At 42.1% G+C, this 17,149-nt stretch overlaps 1 protein-coding gene across 1 annotated transcript in view; it reads right to left on the bottom strand.

Moving 5' to 3' along the window:
- Positions 1-17,149, bottom strand: part of SCARA5 (scavenger receptor class A member 5) — a 1,132,578-nt gene that overhangs the window by 177,854 nt on the left and 937,575 nt on the right. The window lies entirely within an intron of this gene.

Raw genomic sequence — 17,149 nt, 5'->3', positions numbered from 1 at the left:
ATAAATTTACCACCTGTTCAGCGCAGGGGGTACAGTAAGGCAGTAAAACCCCATGGAGCTGGTGATTCTGTGTGGTTTTAAAACAGGAACACGCATTTCCAATGCAATAGGTCTAGCTTTACTGAAAGATTTAGCTATTGGTGTTGCATGGGCGTGACCCAAACTATGAAAGGAGGGACTAATGTGACCCATTTGCCACACAAAAGAACCGGATTTAGAAAGGCATCAAAGGGAACCAAGGAAAAGTGAGGGGCGGGATCAATGCGGATAGCAGATACAGCACGCCTCGCAGAGCAGCGCATGCGCGCTGTTAGGCTCGACCTGAAAATAGGTCTGTTACAGCAGAAATTATGATATTATTCCAACTTGTGATATGTGACAAGCAAGCAATATAGGCCTACAATGTCAGAGAACTAAAAAGGCATTAGAGGCAAGATCTAATCGTTTGATTTTTGTTGCTAGACATGAAACCTATTCTAATATCCAGTGAGTGGTTATGATTCAAGAAGCACAACCTCTGTTAGGGACTCCTTAGCCCAACGAAGAACCATGGACATCATTTAGGGGTCACCAGGGGTCGCAGCTGTGACCCCAGGCTTGCTCCTTGCAACCCCTGCCACTGCATTTGCGACTCCTGGCATCAGAGGTGGCAAAATCAGTGCGTGGAACACAGGGGCAGCTCATCCTTATGGACATCAGTTGGATCTCCCAAATCATTGTTTTCTGTAGAAATAATATTCACAATAATAGTGAATAATAAATGATTATTTGCTATTAGTGTAATAAAAAAGGAGTACAATTAGCTGGAATATAACCCTCCCTGGCAGCAGAGGTAAGTAGAAAATGATTTAAAATGTATGTTGTGTGCATGCGTGCAGGTGAGATTGTGTTTATATGAGTGAGAGTATGTGTATGTGTGGTAGTGGAGGTACATGTTTAAGCACTCCCGAATGATAGCATATGCAGAATATCGGCAGTACAGAGTGAACCTGTTTACTATCCTGTCAAGGGTGTGGGTAGGGTCAGCAATGTAAGGTAAGATATTATCAGCGAATAGGGAGATCCTATCTTCCCACTCCTCCGTTCATCAGAGTCCTTTAATCAGAGTGTTGCTGCGCACCCACTCCACTAGGGGCTCCAGGACCAGTGCAAAAATCAGGGGGGAAAGAGAGCAGCCCTGGCGCAAGCCCAGCAGGAGTTGAAACGCCAAGAACACACCACCATTAACAGTCACCTGGACCAGAGGATCAGACTACAGGAGATGCGCCCATGATAGAAAACGCGGGCCAAAACCGAACCGCTGGAGAACTTCCAACGTGAATGGCCACTCGACAGTCCCACACTACACGTTTTTCACCCTGAGCAGTCTCACGGTCTGTGGCTGTATTAGTGGCAAAGTAGGAGGCAGTCTAGTGATCAAACAAATTGCAAGGCAGGCCCGGTCAGGTGCAAAAGTAGCATCGCGGCTGGAGACCTGGGTCAGGGAGCCCCGGCATCTTCAGGGCAACACAGCACTCGCAATGGCCTCTGTTCCAATGTGGCCCGCAGCTCCACCTACGTGGGCCACCGGTCACTGGTAGAAACTGCTGCCTGGGCTCTCCTTGCAGCACTGCACACACATGCACTGCACGCGCCCCAGTCACAGCCATCCTTGGGTACAGAGGGGGGTGGAGGAATTAGGCCACTGTGCAATAGTTACCGCTGTGGCCGACTCCATTGGCTTAATTGCCTCGCTCTGCACAGGGGCAAAGACGTGCTGAAATACCTCCAAGTCTCAGGCCGCTCCCAGGGTCCCAGGACAGCGGTTGGTTGCCACTGGGCATCACCAGCAAGAGGCAACCGCTGTAGCAATTGCGGGGTCCACTACATTTACATTTACATTTACATTTACTAATGTGCATTCTTGATGATTGTGCACCAAAAATGAAAAGCTCAAGGTCATTGGTTTAGATTCAATTTTACAAATATTTTATGTACCAGCACTGTTCTTTGTCCTGATTACATATTATTCTATGTTGAACTTTTGCTCTTCATTGTATAATTACAAGCAGACCCCAATAAGTACAAACTTGAGACTCAATTACTGTGTTGATAAAAAACACATTTGGACAGTTTTTGCGATGACAACGAAGCAGTTACATATCATTTACAAAGGAGATTTGTACAGGGAAATATACAAAAACTTACTGTATTTTGCACAATATCGTGCATTTGTTTCCTTTTTATCCAAAATGCATCCCTTATTGTTCCATTTCATTTTATTTTAGGGCTTTATAGCCTGCACCACATACACTGATGGGAACCAGAGCATTTCCATGTACTAGATCCCATGATGAGCCAAGTAGCATATTCCACATTGCTCCATGTGTTCCCTCCTAAATTGCAGAATTGCAGCGAATAGAGGTCAGATTAGCACAACCCTTCTGCTTACCATGAACATGCATTCCTTAGCTACATCCATGGATCAATCCAATCCGCCATGCCTCTTGTAAGACGTTTTTCCAATGTCTAAATAAAGTACTTTCACATGTACCCTTTATAGATGGGAGGCACAGATCCAGACTCCTCAGCCAAATACTATCCCACATCTGCTGCTAGTGATTCTTGTGAAATCCCGCCTCTCTTTATACAGAATATATATGGCAATCGCTCAGTTTTTAACATCGGATAATTATTAATGGCAGTCTTTAATCAATTTGATAGTGGTAACGTGCTCCCTGTTGTAACTACCACTAACCGAAAAACGTGCAAGTGTTTCACTTAGTGTAAAGTAGGATTCAGTATGTTGAGCCATAGAAAAGTAAAATCCATAAAAACCTTCAAAGACTGAGAGAAGGCTGTCATCTGTCCCCACACAGCCTTCAAAGACTGAGAGAAGGCTGTCATCTGTCCCCACACAGCCTTCAAAGACTGAGAGGGCTGTCATCTGTCCCCTCACGGATAGTTTATTTATTATTATGCATGATTAATTAAAACCGTTGCATACAATACATTTAACAATAAAATCAAACTCATTGCATTAAAAGAGTATAAAATATAAAAAAAATGTAAGAGTTTAAAATAAAGCATTTTTATGTATATGTAAGAACTTTTAAGATAATGACAAAAGTGCATGTGTCCCTAGGGCAGACAGCGCTGGGTCTATTAGATGGCAGCTCAATAAGGAGTTCCTGTTTCTTTTTTTTCTTTTTTTCTTTTGAACTGGCGAGATGTTCTCTTGCGACAAGTAAGACGATCTGTAGCGACTGTTTTTTTTTTTGTTTTGTTGTTTCTATTGCTTCCAAATTCCTTTGTGAGAGCCGCAGTCACAAGTTCACTCAAAGAGTTCCCAATGATGTAACTATTGCAGATTGTTTTTAGCTTTGTTGCCGTCAGTGCAAAGAATTTTATGAGGAAGCAGTTTAGCTGTACTAAGCATGGATTAAAGCACAGCATACCTGCCTGCCTACAAGACCTGACCGTGCTGATTGAAGAATGGCTTCAGTAACATTATCTGTAGGTCTTTTAACTTCTCACAGATGCATATGATGTGGGTAAGGTTCTCCATACCACTGGTGCACAAACGACAGCGCTGGTCTCCATCCCTTCTGTCCCAAGGTGGAAGAAGCGAGTTTATTACTCTGACTCCCATGCGGAGCCGCAAGAATATTTCCATGGTCGCGATTTTTATACCATCCTTGCGATAGGGTTGGAGTTTGAGAACATCATAATTATTTAGCACAGCCCAACCGTGAGCTCATTTAGATAGCACTTTCTTGTCCTCTATTAATGAAATTAGTCTTGTTGTCTTGGTTACTAATTTCTTAAAAGCTGAGTTGCCCATTGATGTGTTCCAGGCATCTGTCAAGCCTAACGTGCTGATTGACTCTTGAAGGTACACGTTAGCGGTCAGCTTCTCAGAGCGTGAAAGCTCTGTCTATAGAGGGTTATTCAAGGATCCCACTTCAGCGGCTCTTATTTTGTGCCAGGTTACCAGGAACATGCATTCTTCAGCTACATCCATGGATCAATCCAATCCGCCATGCTTCTTGTAAGAAGTTCTTCCAATGTCTAAATAAAGTACTTTCACATGTACCCTTTATAGATGGGAGGCACAGATCCAGACTCCTCAGCCAAATACTATCCCACATCTGCTGCTAGTGATTTTCATGAAATCCCGCCTCTCTTTATACAGAATATAAATGGCAATCGCTCAGTTTTTAAGATTGGATAATTAATAATGACGGTTTTTAATCAATTTGATAGTGGTAACGTGCTCCCTGTTGTAAGTACCACTAACTGAAAAGCGTGCAAGTGTTTCACTTAGTGTAAAGTAGGATTCAGTATGTTGAGCCATAGAAAAGTAAAATACATAAAAACCTTCAAAGACTGAGAGAAGGCTGTCATCTGTCCCCACACAGACTTCAAACACTGAGAGAGGGCTGTCATCTGGTCCCCATACAGCTTTTAAAGAGAGGACTGTCATCTTACCCCAAGCAGCTTTCAAAGACCAACAGAAGGCTGTCATCTGTCCCCACACAGCCTTCAAAGAGTAAGAGAGTGCTGTCATCTGTTCCCACACAGCTTTCAAAGAGTAAGAGAGGGCTGTCATCTGTCCCCACACAGCCTTCAGAGAGTAAGAGATGGGCTGTCATTTGTTCCCACAGAGCATTCAAAGAGTAAGAGAGGGCTGTCATCTGTCCCCACACGGCTTTCAAAGACTGAGAGAAGGCTGTCATCTGTCCCCACACAGCTTTCAAAGAGAGGGCTGTCATCTGTCTCCACACAGCTTTCAAAGACTATGAGAGGGGTGTCATCTGTCCCCACACAGCTTTCAAAGAGTAAGAGAGGGCTGTCATCTGTTCCCACACAGCTTTCAAAGAATAAGAGAGGGCTGTCATCTGTCCCCACACAGCTTTCAAAGACTAAGAGGGCTGTCATCTGTTCCCACAAAGCTTTCAAAGAGTAAGAGAGGGCTGTCATCTGTTCCCACACAGCTTTCAAAGACTAAGAGAGAGCTGTCATCTGTCCCAACACGGCTTTCAAAGACTGAGAGAAGGCTGTCATCTGTTCCCACACAGCTTTCAAAGACTAAGAGAGGGCTGTCATTTCTCCCCACACAGCTTTCAAAGACTAAGAGAAGGCTGTCATCTGTCCCCACACAGCCTTCAAAGACTGAGAGAAGGCTGGCATCTGCCCCACACAGCCTTCACAGACTGGGGGGAGGCTGTCATCTGTCCCCACACAGCTTTCAAAGTCTCAGAGAAGGCAGTCATCTGTCTCCACACAACCTTCAAAGACTAAGAGAAGGCTGTCATCTGTCCCCACACAGCTTTCAAAGACTTAGAGAAGGCAGCCATCTGCCCCACACAACCTTCAAAGACTGAGAGAAGGCTGTCATCTGTCCCCACACAGCCTTCAAAGACTGAGAGAAGGCTGTCATCTGCCCCACACAGCCTTCTCAGACTGGGGGAAGGCTGTCGTCTATCCCCACACAGCTTTCAAAGTCTCAGAGAAGGCTGTCATCTGTCCCCACACAGCCCTCAAAGGCTAAGAGAGGGCTGTCAAAGACACAAAATACTGTAAATCTCCACAGTCAACTCACAGAAGTGCAAGATGGTCTTACAGGAGATGCAAAATTAAGAAATTTGTTCAGAATTAAAGAAAAAATATTATAAAGTAGTGTAGGACATTGATGTCTTCATTATGATAGTAGTTCGAAAAAATTAGCCTTCTAGGTATTATTTAGCTGCAAGCTTATATTCATCAAATTCCTTAAAAAATGAATGATAAAACAGAAAACATAACTAACATAAAACATGCAATCTGTTGAAATGTAGAGGGCTCTATAATGTTCTCTATACAATTCAATCACTACAGTTCTTGGGGCCCGACTCACAGATAACAGCAAAAGGATTCAACAATATGCCATTGATATACAACTCTACATTAAATTCTCCTCTGCTTTAGACATGTAACTCCACAAACACTGACTGCACCTCATTTGGAACCTAAATGTGCAGCACCTACCTAAAGCTCAACACAGCAAGCGAGGAACGGTACAAACCTAACTCAATGACATGGACCCTTAAAACACCAAGTGTCACTGAAAGCCAAGTCACTTGGATTCTCCATGGACTCCAAACTCAATCTTGAGGATGTTTCTCCCAAAAAAACAAGCACAGTCTGGTACCAGCGCTCTCTTCCAAAGAATGTGAAACCATTTCTTCTAGAAAGCAACTTCAGGACTGAATTACAAGCCCTTGTGCTCTTGCAACTGGATGGTGTTTGCACCTTTCTCCATTAACTTACTAACTGCTCACCATAAGGGCATCTGCAGCATATCTCATTCACTGCCTGCAGAAATATAAGTACATCACCCCCATCCTGAATGAATTCCTTAGGCTCCCTTTGTTGGTCCGCACCATTTTCAAAAACAGCTGCATCATTTACCAAGTCATCACGAGCAGCAGCCCTACTGTTCAACCAGAATATGAAAAAGCAACCATATCCACCAGGACCAGCCCAACACTGCTCCAATTTAGTATAGAATTAAAGACAACCCTCATTAAAGAACACTATATCACAATGCATTAACAGTGCACTTCACCTAGAACCCAGCTTCCTCTCCCTCCTATAACACTTAGCCCTGCTATTGTTCGTTGATTGCATGCATGCATTTGATCCTGTAAAGCTCTCTGCTGCCTTTTGACCAGGTTCAAGCCATACAAATACCACATGCACACATGAATGCATACTATGGACATGTTACACAGAGCCTGGGATATGACCTAGTTACATGCTTGCTCAATCACTAATTTGAACCATACACACTTGCAGACTGTGTTTGTTGGAGATGACTTCCACCACCTGGTTCAGTCCACCTAAACTGCTTCAAACAGAGAACTTCGCCTTTTGTATTTTTACTGGTTTTGTACCAAGGTTTCTTACACAAGAAACTGACTTCGGACCCTGACACAGGCCGAAATTATGTATACACAAAGTTTACCACAATTTCTTTCATATCACCACTAAGCTTTATTTGCTTACAGGTGATCTTCTCACCGGCTGTATCTTTGTTCATTCAATACTCAATGTGTTGCCTTTCCGGGGAGTGGTATAGGTCTTGCTGTCCATTACTACAAACATAGGGAACAGGTTGAGGTATCTCACAGGGAGGGTATTGAAGGTGGATCTAAATGCATATATAGTTTGCATAATTGAACGGTAGTGGATTTATTACAACAATATAAGATAAATGGTTAGTGAGTAAAGAGACAGTCATCAGAATCTGCTGAAGGCGATCGATAGACTAGTAAATCCCTTGGAAGCAGTTGTAACCCTAACCAAGACCTCCTCCAGAGATTTGTGTTGTCCCCTTTAGGGGCTCTCTTAAGTTAATAGGGAAAGCTTCTCTTTGCCTTTGAGTGTGGTTAGAGAAGAAAGCTATAAAATTATTATTCACATGATGGCTTCAAACAAGGCCACGGTGACCCTCTCAATTAAACAAATAATGTACGGATTGTGAGCAGCAATCAGGTCATGAACATTGTGTCATTGAACAGCTGCAAAATGGACATTAACTAACATACCTGATAACTTTTTAGTCCTAGGTGGGTTATAGCTGTAGACACCCGCAATGCACTCAGCACTGATTCCTGGTATATTCAACAGTAAATGTTCTCTTTCTTTTACAAGTCAGAAGGTAATATCTTCACTTCTCAAGTCAGAAGGTAACCCCCCCCCCTTGCTACTAGAGATTTGGTTCCAAGACTTTGATGTTATTGGGATGTTTTCTGGCTTGCTACATTGATTAACACTGGACAATGTTGCCTCATTGCTGTAGAGGTGTATTTACTTTTTCAATCATAACTTTTGAGTCTTTAACGCATCCATGGTTTCTATGCTTATGTCTTACTTTTGTCTTCTTATGTTGTTTTTTTTTTTTTAGTTAAACTTGGTAGGGGCATTTCGTTTCTTTATTTCTTAACAATGCCTCACATATTTTCTTTCAGATCTGCCCTTGTTGCTCTGAGGGTGTCAAAGGAATTCTTAGGGAAACCTGTTCACAGCTACAGAATGCACTGCCAGGAATGACCAATGCAAACAAGAGCCCTGTTTTTCAGATAAGTAACTCTTGAAAATAGAGCCACAATCTGAGCTAATGAAATGTCACTCACATCTCAACCATAATGAATGAAATCCTTATTAAACTAGAAACTGATAAAAGAATACTTGCTTGACAAATATATGTTAACTGATGGTCAAATTAACAAAAACAAGAATAATCATAGTATAAATGAAGAAATTAATAAATTATTCTATTCCGGCATTATGTATTTGGATTGAATCTAGAGTAAGGTGTAAAAACAATGTATATGTTTACAGTTCCCAAAACAGCAATACCGGCACAATATATCACTTCTGTAATTAAAGGCGTGGAAAATGACTTGAGGGGACATTTGATTGGGATAGTCTTTCTTCTGTGTCTGTAGTGACATGCATGATCATAAACCAGACATAGAAAGGAGGAGGAATACACAAAGCATCCGAACTCTGAAAGAGAATGAAATGGGCAAGGTGGGAAGGGGTAGGCAGATGTTATGGTTCAGAGCTTTAGGAGGAGGGAAATAATGGCAAGATAACAATACATTTTACTAGGAAAATAAAAAAGTTATGATACATGGAAGGAAGAGAGAGAGGTTGAATGGACGAAGGATCCAAGAAGTGATGGAGAAGTAGTGTGCAGGAATGAAGTCAGAGTTTTTCTTCATGTCCAAAGGGAGTTGAAAAAAGAGAGAAGTCAGAAGGAGGTGCATGGGAAGTACTGGAACCCCTGGAGTACAAATAAAAGAGTGAAAAGGGGGACTCATCTAGCTGATGGGATGATGCATTTTGAGTACATGCACTTGTCACAAAGGAGTCCGTGTATCTTACCAGACATGGCAAAACATCAATTTCATTGGAAAAATGCTGACCTTCATCATCGTAGAACCCATAGAACACACTAATTTTTTTATACAACTATGCATAAATATATATACATTGAAATTCATGGTAAGGTTTTATAAGATCCTGAAAAAATTGGCCTATTCACAAAAAGCATTTTTGATTATGTAATATAGTCCTCTAATAGTGACACTCACAAATACTGAGCACTAACTCAGCCAGTTCACAAAGGCATTTTTACGTATTTTAAGTTCTACTTTAGTAGGACTATTTCATATACTACTACATCTAAAGAAATCACTGAGGTTCAGCTAGATATTTCTGCCTATGTCTGTGCTATACATGGAGCCCAATTCACAAAGATTTTCGCCTGTAGTATTCCTGAATTTTGGCTGTGAGCCAGGAGTAGATCCAGTGAACTACAAAGAGTAGGTCATTTGAAGTTTACAAGAGTTAACCACACATCTTCTTCAACCCAAACAGGCTCAAATCTTCTCCCCACTGTACAAAAAATAGGACCCGAGATGGAAACTAGAAGGGGCGCCCTCAACTCAATTAATGTTAAATCACAAAAAAAACCCTTCTGGTCACCAAAGTCAATTCTCATATAGTAGTTGTGTCTCCTTCAAAACGTGTACATTCACCTTAGGGACCAATATTGGCCCATTTTATGCTCAAATAACTACTGCTGGTGAGATTTCTATGGCGCAATATGGGCGGAGTGAGGGGCGATCTTTATGTTGTGTGATGCATGAGACGATTTACCTCTGTAACATGAAGCGTTAATCTAATGTCTAAGGGCCCCATACATGGTTAGTTTGGTGGACCGCCAAACAGCTGTCCCCGCAGAGGCTTCCTTCAGCAGCAGTCTACTAAATTTAAAGCTTACAGCAAATACTGTGGCGTACAGTTGCCAAAAGGGCTTCTGCTATCATGACGAGAGCACTTTTGACAAAAATGCTCAATGCGTATTGGTCACCATGTTTTAGCAGGCCCATTTGCAAAATGGTGCTGTCTTTTTGAAAAACTAAATATAATTGTCCCACAGGCACTGGAAGTTTTCTTCTAGTGTGTATATGATATGTATTGTTTTCCGTGCCAGGGCCTGCCACGCTTCGCGATGACAGTCCTGGAAGGAACAAACATGTTGGAAGCCCTGGCCTAAAGGGCAGGTAAGTCCTTCTGAAGATATTGAGCCAGAGGTCCTGCAATGGTTCACCATCTGCAAAGAGAAGTCCGATGGTGGAGACAGCAATAGTTCTACTCCACCTCTAAATGGGGGTGCAACCACAAGGAGGAGGTGAAGACCTTTTGACAAATTTTGGCAGATGTTCACATGCCACCCTTCTCATAAAGGTTGTATGCCAGAATAATTTACATATAAATATAATAGGGTCACATAAATATCATGTCCTGCACATTGTTTACCAAAGTATTGCCCAATTGGCAGTAGATTTTCCACGTCATGCAACTCCACTAGCTCCCTGAACAGAAGAGAAGCCAATGCAAGCTGCTAACCCATGCACACAAGGCTCTACACAACCAAGGACCAACCTACATTAACCACTGCCTAAACTTCCATCAATTGCTGAGAAGACTATGCTCTGCCTCCTTTTCTCTTGCCCCTAAGGAGAAGTGGAGGACGCTCCTTCTCCCACATCACAGCAAAGACCTGGAACAGCCTCCCCACGCAACTCCGGACCATCACATCACTGACAGAATTCCGAATGGCCCTCAAGACCTTGCTGTTTGAATAAGCCTCCGGCATGTGCAAGCGCCAGGATACCCTATCAGGTGATTAGCCAAACCTCCTGATTGATTGATTATATGAGGGGCAATATTTTAGTGAATAGTATTTAGGACACAAGATTGATGTCAGGTGATATTCTGATGTTGATATCCTGATACCACGCACCTTTGAATGACCCACTAAGACTCATCACTAACATTTAACAATATACTACCTTTTGGAGAGATCCCTGTTGCAAAACAGGTACCATTTCTATTTGTGAATTTCGGTGGGGCTGAGGGCAGGGACATGGTATACTCCATGTAGGCTGGGTTCAACAAGGCATGGTAGGTAGGAGTGATGGAGGTCCCCAAATATGAGGTGTCTCAGTACTTTTTTTTAAATTTCAGATGCTTCTAGCTCCAATGGTGGCCCTGGTTCTGAGTCGGGGCTCTTTTCTGAAACGTGTGTACTGTTAGAATGCACAAAGACATCATCTGTAGTGTCCGCAAGTCACGTTTCGGCAGCCTTCGTCATCACATCATACTTTCTGCGTTTTCAATATCAATATCAAATAACTACAATTAAACAAAAGAAGATTTATATAATTGGTAGCATTAACATCCTATGTCGTGGAAAACATTTCTCATTATTTTAAAGTTGGGTAAGGTTCTCTACAAGGAGTTGACCCTTAAATATTTTAACTTAAAGGACCTCATTACAAGACCCACTTCAATTCCGAAAGAATTTTCCACAATTCCAATGTATTCATCTCTTTCCCAAAAAGCTAAATCTTTCAAAAGAAACCTGAGGGTGGGTGAGGGTTCGGTGGGGGCCAAAATGAGGAATTACTGTGGGTACCGGAAGTGGAATTACAAATTCGTCTGGCGTTTCCTCATTTCTGAGGGGAATCTAAGGGTCCCACTAGTGAGCCTCTGTTTAAGTGAGTCTCCACCCCGCTAGTTACTAACATTCACATGAAAACCCGAGTGGGAACTTAAAGGGGAGTCCAAGTGAGTTCTCGTTATAAGGCGGAAACTTCCAGTATAAGGCAAAAACTGTACTTTGGTGCTAATAGAAACTTTCAAACTATGCAAATTAAATATAAAAAGTACATTTTCGAGTTAATAAATACTTAAGATACCTAAACACACACCTACGTATAAACAATGTTGTAAATATCAGCAGTTCTGTAAGTTGTCGTATTTACAAATGAGTATGCTAATTTATTCCAAAGTTTATAACCAGAACTGAAAGGGTTAAACAATCACGCCCATTAATAGAACCACATGTGCAGCGTTGAAACTGCAGAGCAGAATCGTGGCCTCAGGCCTGTGCCCTTCTCCCCTGCCCCGACCATAAATCACGTAGACTATTAAAAAGTAAGCGGTTTAACCTTTGACCCCTCGAGAGAGAGCAGGCCCGAAGGGAGGTTTGGACAGCACGCTTAGCGCCATGTCTTGGGCACACAATTTCACTTATGGCAGTCACCTGTTGTAATGGCTGCAGACACCCCCGAGGGCACTGACAAAATGGGAGATTCCGTGTCTGCCATGCATTATGAATAATGGCTTTCTTTTGGCTGTCTCCCGCCTGAAATTGCCTCTCTTTCAATAGACGTCTTTGGGGGAAATACATTCTCCCAAGTGTCTTTATTTAAATCACCCTCCTTCCTCTTCTAAAATGTTGGCATGTATGCATTCTGTGGCATTCTTCTATCACTATTATGACATAGTAAGGCCAAATGAAAGAGGCAGGACACTAATTTTGAAAACACAAAGTTTATTTAAGAAGAAAACACATTTAGCAGCTTTAACTAAAATGCTATTCATCAACAAATAATGGACAGAAAAAAATGTCATTTGTTAATTCCTCTGAAGTACCCAGAGGGTCATTTTTAACCCATCCTGAGGTTCTCAAGAACAATCACACAGTACCAGTGCATACACCAAAAACAAGTCTAACCTTTTGGCTTTACCCTAAGGTTGTTAGCTGATAAATGAGCAGCAAGAATGATTGTTGCCAATATGTAGAACTGAAAATGTTTAAGGGCCATATGTATCAAGCAAATTCCCATTCGCAAAGGCCGAAATTCGCAGAATTTCGTCCTTTGCGAATGCAAATTTGCTACATGGTATGTATTAAGCAAAATCTTGTGCAAAATAAGGAATCGCAAAATTTGCGATTCCTTATTTTGCAATTGCATTTAAGGAATCGCAAATGTTGCGATTCCTTAAATGCAATGTATGAAGCAAAAAAAATTTGCAAAATGTCCTTAAGGAATCGCAAATTACCACCAACACCTAGTTGGTGGTAAGCTGCGAATTCTTTCAAAAATTCACATTTTTTAATTTTTCAAAGTGCCATGTGACATACACATATGCCCTTGGGGCATGTATGTGCGCCACATGTGCACCCATGCATATTTCAGGGGTGCAACAGGGTGTCCTTTGGACACCCCTGCACCCTTGAAATTATTCTCAATTTGCGATTAGCAAATTGCGAATCGCAAATTGAGCATAATTTCCCATTAATTCCTATGAAATGAATGGGAAAGTATTCCTTAATTGCGATTTGCAATTTGCTAATCGCAATTAAGGAATTTTAAGAAATTGCAAAAAAATGCGATTTTGTACATACATACCCATTTGCGATTCTCAAATAGCGATTTCTTAAAAGTCGCTATTTGAGAATCGCAAATGGATATCTTGATACATATGGCCCCAAATTCTGAAAATCAGCGACAGAATTAAATATTGCTAAAATCGCTGAAAGGTCATAAGAGTGTCTCAGTCACTCCTATTCAGTCCTTCAAACCACCTTGCTCTGCAGTTATTCACTCTGTTAGATGCTTACCCCCTTGCTCTCCCCTGTCTTTCCAGAATCCACCATCTACATTTCTCACAAATCTTTTCTCCCTGACCTTGCATTTACTTCCCTGCACCACCTCCCCTCACCATGCCATTTCTCTCACACACGCACTCTCTCCTCACCAGTAAACACAGCATTGTATTTACCTTGGGCCCTGTCAATATTTAAACAGCTTTGTATCTCTCTTCACACACTTTCACACAAAATAGTAATGGCGAATGACACGTGTGACGATTGCGTTGTGTGTTAAGGACAAAGATTGGATGACTATTTAGTCTGAATACTTTTGTGAACCAATGACAGGCACTGTGAGAAACACTACTAGCAAGTCCAACTCCAGAGCTTTCAGTTGTGCCACATCATGAACACCCACTGACAAGCTGAACTCACCCAGACACCTAGAGGGGACTTGGTTCACAGTGTGCACCGTACAAAAGAGATATATGGTGCATGAAACAACCCCAGAGAAACACAACATCTGGAAAAATCAAATGCTGCTATGGAATGCATGAAGGAAAGCATCTGAAATGGGGATGTTCCAAGATGCTCGATGGCCATTTTCAATTGGTAAATTGTAAATAAAATGTGGGCAATGCCAAAGAAAACAAGCAATTGTAAAGCCAATAGCTTTTATCATGGGCGAGACCTGCACGCTATGCCAGTTGCTTGTTACTGTAGTTGATTAATCTTTCCATTTGTCCTGATCCCCTTTTGTGTCCCACCTCCACAGCTGTTGACTACTGCCTCAAGCTAGGAGCCACACAAGGAGAAAACCAAACACTGGACCCTATAACACACATTAATATGTCCAACTACCTTTCACTGCATGGCAGGAATTCTTTGAGGCTAAACATGAGACTCTACATGAGCCTACATATATATGTTTGTGTGTGTATCCATATGTGCAGAGATTTAGATACACACAAAAATATGCAAAGTCATATTTAAACACTTTAAGCAAGCACATATATATTTATGAATATGTTCACATAAATGTAAATACACAGGCATGCATGCACACACACACACACACACACACACACACACACACACACACACGCACTCTTTCCACAATCGCTGTTTTTAAGTGGCCTTACCAGATTCAAATGTGTCCCAAAGTGTGCACAAATCCCTGAAACAATGAAGTTTGCAGTAATTAAATTACATGGTGCACCACTCGCTGTAAAGCGGATCATAGGAGCTCGCGAATCAGAAAAAGGTGGCAAAATATATGCGATCCGAAAGTGTCACATAGTTTCAAGGAACCAAGTATTTCATGAACGCTGGTAGATGAGGTGTTTTAAAAAAATATGCCTTTTCAAAGCTGAAATTGACCAGTTGATGGATTATATTTTTCTGTGCTTTATCCTAGAGGCTTCCTGTGACGCTGGCCCAGGACCAAGGAGCAGTGAACCTCCATAGTGAGAACACAACATGTCTACTGAAACAAGAACATCTTGACCATGAGGTGGAGTTTATAGAAGAGCATGGTGAGAACAACACTCTCAGTGGGAGCCACAACAGTTTGGAAAACTTAGTTTGGACAATTTAGTTTGGAGAACTAGTTTGGAGAACTTAGTTTGAAGAACTAAGAAGAAAATGTAGTTTTAGAATATTTGTATGATGCCCATTTAGAACAGTTTTAAACAATTATAGCCTTTCAGGCACTATGTTTTGAAATTGAGCAACAAAGCGCACTCATTTGCCCTATTTGTTTAAAAGTGTATTTAGGATTAGGCCTTGGCTGGCTACCTTGGCTTGTGGTTCTGAAAAATCTGGATTCATATAATAGTACTGGACTCGAGAATAAAAACTTCGTCGAAATAGGACGAATTTGGTATCAAAAGACCGAGAATGACGAGTACATCAAGTACATGTATTTTCGGCATATTCGAGTGACGATTTCACCTCGAAATCGTCATTTACCTTCTAAACCCTTAGCTGCATGTTGCCCTTTACATAGGCCTTAATCCAGTTGAATTTGATTCCACAAGGACACATACTCCTTAATCGACTTCTCCCTGACCCCAGTACAAGTTAGAACCATTGCCCCAGGCCGAACTCGTTAGGTCAGTTCCCTCCCAGTGGCCGAGCAAGATAGCATCTAGGCCCAACCAGCCATAAAACCATTTCAGCGCGCACACCTGCCATATCTCGCTCACATCTTTCTCCACTCCTTTTCTTCCCTTGCTTTATGATGGGGAGGTGACCATTTTTATTAGGGGTCCAGCGATATCTGATGAAATGTTGGGCCTTGCCGGATGATTTGTTATGGGCAGCACGACGTGAAATATGTACATGTCATCATGACTCTGCTTTTCTTTTGTAATCAGTAACCATAAATGAAATACCACGAATCCAAGGAATGTTTTGCCCAAGGCTGAATATTATGTATAAGAAGAGAAGCCTAACTTCGTGAAAGTGTGCAGTCTCCTGAATATACTCGTATTGTACTTCTAGGACCCTGTCACCTTGGTTGCAGCCAATAAACTAATCTTTGACTTCACCTAGAAAACTCTGAGTTTCTGTCGGTCTGACTCAGGAGAACCCGAGGTCTCTGGGTGTTGATCCCCTGGCACCGCTGGGTTACCGGTTCTGTGCCGGTTCTTAAAAACCCAGTACCTCAGTTGGCGCCCAATGTGGGGCGATTCCAGTGGTACCAATCAGCCTGAAGATCGTGAGGAGCTTCGTGTGGAAATTCTGGAGGAGGGCCCACCACCTCATCGACCCCTGCATGTCGACGTGGTCCGAAGGTCTTTGCTGCGAGGTTCCCCGCTTCCCGACGGCTACAAGGACTGCTGCCCTGGCTATCGCCCTGATGTTGGACCCTTGAAATTTTCGGTAGAGCGAAACGCTGAGACGAGTCTTCTGGTGAAGCCATCGATATTTTCAGTTAAGTATAAGTGGAGCGTCTCCCAGTCCTTAGTTGGACTTACTTTGTGGTATCTTGGAGATACAAAAGGTTTTTATTGGTTCTTGCAAGCACCATAACCGAAGGACTCGTGTATTCACGAGAAATATCGTAATCGATAAATCCTTTGAAGTTTTGGAACTAGACTAGAGAGCGAGGATGCCTAGTCTTAGACTCGGGAATTGGTTTTGTCTTGGTAGTAATAATAGGGACTCCCGATTGGAGGACTCATGTCCGGTTCCTCCAGTTGGAACTCCGACTTACGAGCTATACGTTAAACATGGGGTAGGCCCCATCGTTTACAACGAGGTATGGATTAAATACACTAGGAAAGATGGTGTTTTAAAATGGCCCCAATATGGTAGCTTTGATTCTGAAATCTTAGACAACCTTGAAGTTAAACTCTTCAAAAAGAAAGCCCGGCCGGCGATGTTTGACTCTTTCCGCTTATGGCGCAAAGAAGCCAAACAAAAAGAAATTAAATTAGCTAAGAAAAATAAGAGAGGGACTTTCAGTAATGCAAGCTGCCGTGCAGTTTAAAGATAATGAGGAAGAGCAGATAAATGAGCAGTTGCACAGGCAACGTAAAATGGCAATAGATAAGTGTTATCCAGTTTTGCCGTCTCTTCAGCAAGGGACAGCAAAAGTGCGTGAAAAAGACCAATTAATGTCGCAATTATTAACTTCACCACCCCCCTATGCGCAGAATG

The sequence above is a fragment of the Lissotriton helveticus genome, chromosome 6 (assembly GCF_964261635.1).
Source record: "Lissotriton helveticus chromosome 6, aLisHel1.1, whole genome shotgun sequence".
Classification (NCBI taxonomy): domain Eukaryota; kingdom Metazoa; phylum Chordata; class Amphibia; order Caudata; family Salamandridae; genus Lissotriton; species Lissotriton helveticus.
This window is presented reverse-complemented; position numbering and strand designations above follow the sequence as displayed.